Source organism: Choloepus didactylus, chromosome 7 (genome assembly GCF_015220235.1).
Source record: "Choloepus didactylus isolate mChoDid1 chromosome 7, mChoDid1.pri, whole genome shotgun sequence".
In the NCBI taxonomy this organism is placed as follows: domain Eukaryota; kingdom Metazoa; phylum Chordata; class Mammalia; order Pilosa; family Megalonychidae; genus Choloepus; species Choloepus didactylus.
In genome coordinates this window covers 8,552,985-8,558,509 of record NC_051313.1, presented here as the reverse complement: position 1 = coordinate 8,558,509, position 5,525 = coordinate 8,552,985, and positions in this window count along the sequence as shown.

Genomic DNA, 5,525 nt, shown 5'->3' with positions numbered 1-5,525 from the left:
AAAATCTGTTAAATGTTGGGGACAATTAAGGTAGCATATATAATATTCACCTTCAGCGATACCGGTAACATGCAACATGGCTGCCAGGGCTGATGCAAGAACAGCCTAAGCTATAATTAGTCTTCTTCTAGGAAGTAACAGTAGTTCCCACCTAAGCGGTAGCCAGTTCGCGCCAAATGCTAACCGTACTTCTGCCTTCCACCCCAGCAACAGCAACCGCCAATCCCCCTACATCTGCCTTCCACCCTAGCAATAGCAGCAGCCAATCCTAGGTCACCACCCGTTCTCACTAGCCACTCCCTCCACCCTTAGAGTATATATACCCTGCCTCTTCAATAAAATTTTGCAGCTTGATCAGAAACCTGTCTTGCTGTCATTCCTCGTATCTCTTGTCCCATACCATTCCTCCCTTACAGGTATCAGAGCCTCCGTTGATCGTCCTGCGGGCCGGGACAGTTAAATATATTCTAGAAAAGGATATTTCCATGCAATTGGTTAATTATTCTGAGAAAATTGACAGCATAGTCTTCTACTTGGGATCCATGATTCATTTTTATGTATTTTCCTTTAGATTTAAGATGGTCAATTCCTTTGTAACAGCTTTTTATGTGGCTAGTTTTCTCTTATTAGGATCATGGTCTTAAAATTCAAAATCAGAGATGTGATTTTTTTTAATGTAATTTTATTGAAATATATTCACATACCATACAATCATCAAACGTGTACAACAATTGTTCACAGTTTCATCATATAGGAGAGATGTGATTTCTATATAAGCAGGTAGAATAATCTTTTCTGATTGTAAATGGCATCCCAGTTAATCATCTCAGAGATGTGTGTCATTGGCTATAGCTGGATAGAAATTAGAAGTTATGAATGGTTGTACACAAATATTCCTTCATTCATGCAGCAAAAACATATAGTGTCCACTTTCTTGAAGTCACTGTGCCAGTCTCTAGAGGTTATTAAAGCAAAGCAAAATAAGTAAAGCTCGACTCTGGTCCTGAAAGGGAAACAAACAATTTGCACAATATGTATTCAATATTATAGAAGCAGCTTTGGGTAAAAGATATAGGGAAGCAGATATAAGAGTAATGAATTCTTTTTGGGGGAACAGGGCACCTGCATAGATGAAGTGAAGTTTGGCTGGGCCTTCAGGCAGTAGGATAATAGGGGAGCACTTTTCCAATGGAGGGTGGACTGTACAAAGGCAGAGAAAGGAAGTCTCCTGAGCTAAGGGAGGAAGTAGGAGTGCTGAGAGCTGAGGCTGCATAGGAAGGCTGGGACATTAATTTGAACCCGTAAGATGGATGCAACAATTTTAAGTGTATTTTAAAATAACTGAATTACAAAGAACTGTAAAATAAAACCCACATAAAATATCTTGATAAATACCACTAATTAAGAAGTAACTTTAATTTGTAAATTCCATGACAGTGCTATTTTTCAGACTGAGAGTGTCTAAGACAATCTATAATTATAATTTATCATCTTGAAAATCATTGAAACTCATTGAAAATTGATTCAATTTCCACTCTTGCATACCCAAATTTCCTTAAGTTTCATCATAGACACTCCAAGCACCCATTAGTGTCTTGGAGCCACAATTTAAAAATAAGTAACAGAAAAGTTGATTTAAGGGATTTGTCTTATTCGAATACTAACGTTCAGATTTCCCTGGTGTCTGAGCTTCTTCCTACAGCTCCAGACAGTGGGGAGAAGCCAGTGGACTGACAGGCAGTATAAACAGACGTGATGGCCAACAAGTCTGCTTTCTCTGTGTGGCATGAGATGCTGGACTTGTTCATTTATAGCCTCGTCTATCTAGAAAAGTCAAGAGAAATACATGCACCGTTAATTTATCTGTAGTAACAAAAATCTTGGGGTTTCCCCTTCCTTAACAAAAGACATAAATAACTTCAAGGGAAAACAGTTCCTCAGAAGCATTTTATGAGGAGAAATCAGGAACAACCATACTTTTCCGGAAGACTATTCTATATGAAAACCCCCTTCCACTAGATTTTGTTTATCTCTAGCAGCCTCAACAAAAGATTCCTTAAACAGTTTTTTCCTGAAGTTCTTTTATGGGATATTTTAGTTAGACATTTTTGTTGAGAAGGAACAGAGACTTACTCAGCTACGTGCAATGGTTAATGTCATGGGCCAGCTTGGCTGGGTTGTACTGTCCAGTGGTTTGGTCAAGCGAGCGCTGGCCTGATTGCTGTCGTGAGGGTGTTTCATAGATGGATTTGCATCGATAGTCAGTTGAGAGCGTCAATGGTTGACGGCATATATAATCAAAATTTCTTTAAAATTTCTTTAAAAATTTATTAGCGCCATTGTAGGTTTTCAGAAAAATCATGCAGTGTACAGAGTTCCCCCTCCACAGTTTTCCCTATTATTAACGTTTTACATTAGTGTGGTGCCTTTGTTATAACTGATCAAGCAAAATTATTGTAGTGCTGTTATTAATTATAATCCATTGTTTACATTAGGGTTCACTCCTGTTTTTTGCACAATTCTATGGGTTTTTAAAAGTTTTTATTCTGGAATATATATGCAATATAAGATTTCCCATTTTAACCACTTTCAAGGATACAATTCAGTGGTGTAAACTATTTCACAGTGTTGTGCTACTGTTACCACCGTCCATTACCAGAACTTTTCCTTCACCCCAACCAGAAACTCTGCCAATTAAGCATTAACCTCCCCATTCCCTACCCCCACCCTGGCCCCTGGTAACCTGTATTCTAGTTTCTGCCTCTTTGAATTTGCATATTCTAATTATTTCTTATCAGTAGGATCATACACTGTTTGTCCTTTTGTATCTGGCTTATTTCACCCAACATGGTGTCTGCAAGGTTCACCCACGTTGTAGCAGGCATCTGTACTTCACTCCTTTCCAGGGCTGAATGCACACACAGTCAACAAAGGAGATGGCCCTCAGCAATGGGGTGTGTGTGTGTGTATGTGTGTGTGTGTGTGTGTCCTCATCCAATCAGTTGGAGGTCTTAAAGCCAGAACTGAGGATTTCTGGAGTTAGAAAGAATTCCTGCCTCACCCTCAGCCAGCCAGCTTCTCCTGGAGAATTCAAATTCCCCTTCATCAGAGTTTCCAGCCCAACAGAATTCAGAACTGCCAATCCCCATGGTCACATGACCAATCCCTATAATCAATCTCCGGAGAGCCCTGATGAAACACTAGGTGAAGGGGATTTACTGTAAGGTGTATATGGGCAGTTAGGAAGCTACAGGACTATGTTGAAATCCAAGAAACGAAAATCCACGGTGGCTTGGCCTCCAGAGACTGAGAAATCCTAACCAGAGAGGTCTGGAAGGGCTTCTCTAGCTTTTTCAAAATCTAAAAGCTCTGAAGATGCTGATCCGGACACGTGGACGGGACCCGAGCATTTCCCAGAGGAAGAGGCTCCAGGCTGCCCCTGCGGGCGGCTCTGGGGAAGAATCACGCCAGGTGTTCTCTGCTGGCATCTGGCAGCCATTGTTTATGGACCCAGTTCTCGGTTTGCTTCTTCTCCTGCTTCCAATTAGCTTCCTCCTCCTCTTTCTTTCCTCTAATTCATGTCTTTTACCTAAGCTTTGCTTTGCTTCCTCACTACTTTGATTTACTAGCCTCAGCCCCGGCTGCCTGCTGTCTCACGCGCTGTGTGTCTCCATGTCTTCATTCACATGCCTGAAATAAAGAGTGGGGAGCTCAGTGTGTCCGGGGTTGGCAGCGTTGCTGTGCCAGGCCTCACAGGTGGCTGCCAGCCTAAAGACTGGTTAGGTCAGCTGGCCACCCCAGGTCCACTAAGTTAAGGCTGCCGTTGGGGAGGGTGGTGGGGATGGTGATTTCAGCAAGCACTGGCATTGTGTTCCCACAAGCCTTTCCTGAGAGGCTCTCTGTGATTTTCGGTGGACTAGAAGACAGTCGTTTTCAGTTTGGAAGATACCATCGCCCCTTTTAAACATTGAGAAAATATATTTCTCCCAGGTGTTAGTTGTATTTTTAATATCCACAATTAAGGAAATTCACAACACAAAAAGCTACTATAATCCAGCAAAAATTTTTAATGAGTTTATTTTTATTAATGATAAAAGCAGCACTCAAACTTTACAGATTACAGTACATTAATTTATGTAGATAAGGAGCATCATTTATTCAATTTACAGAAATGCTGAGTGCACTCATGGGTTCCTCAACCCCTTGAAATAACTCCATGTTGCCGTAGGGGTGCTCTGCCCACACGTTCAGAAAGATGGTTGTGGCACATTAAGCACAGGATCTAGAACAGGAAAGCCTGGATTTGAGCCTCAGGGTCCACTATACACTGGTTTCGTTTCTCAGAACCTGTGGAAATTTTAAAACTTGGCCCCAAATTCTCTGACACTTCTTCCATTGGGAGGTGGGTTCTATATCCACTCCCCACCTTGAGTCTGGGCAGGATTTGGACTGCTTAAACAAATAGAATATGGTGCAAGAAATGCTACTGACTTCTGAGTTTTTGTCATAAATGGCCATAGAACAATTATCTGGCACATGTAATGGAATGTTGAGAGGGAGGGGGGACTTCAGGGTTGGCTTAATCAAGTAGCTCAATGATGTCACCAAGGACCTTGTTTTCTTCTATTTATCCATTCTGTCTTCTGCAATATTAGTTTCTTTTATTTCACTCTAATTCTTTCCTCTTGATCAAAAAATACTGTCAATAACCCAATAACTCCAGGAGTAACATGGCTTCTCGTCTGTGGTAAGAGAGAGAAACAGAATGGAGAAAGAGAAAGAGACAGAGGTGGGGAAGGGAGAGAAATACAAGAGGGACAGAGACAGAAGAGGAAAAAAAGAGCACCAGTAGATGAATCCACTGTCAACTAGCTTCCAGTGCTGCTATTGAGAAGTCTGATAAAATTCTAATTTCTTATGCTTTTAGTTGACTTCCTTGTGTGGAAACTTTTGGGATCTTTTACTCCTTAGTGTTCTAAACCTTCACCATTTTGTACTTTGATATTGGTTCACCTTTTATTGTGGGCATTGAGTTGATTCTTTCAGTCTGGAAACATGTTCTTTAGTTTGGGGAAGTTTTCTTCTGTTTTTTTTTTTTTTGATAATTTCTCTCTCTCTTTTTTTGGGGGGGGGGGACTTTCATAAAGAGGATTTATTAGGTTAAAAATTTATAGTTCTAAGGCCATAAAAGTGTCCAAACTAAGGCATCGACAAGAGGATACCTTCAGTGAAAAAAGGCCGATGGTGTCCGGAACACCTCTGTCAGCTGGGAAGGCACATGACTGATGTCTGCTGGCCCTTTGCTCACAGGTACTGGTTTCAAAATGGCTTTCTCCAAAATGTCTCTGGGCTTCTGTCTCTCTTAGCTTCTCTCTCTCAGCTTCTGTGCATCCTTGCTTGTTCTCCCAGGGCATTTCTCTCTAAGCATCTTGGGGTCCTTTCTTAGCTTCTCTGGGGCAAGCTCTGGGCTTCATCTTTTAGCTTAGCATCTCCAAATGTCTTTCTGTCTTCATCTCCAGGTGTCT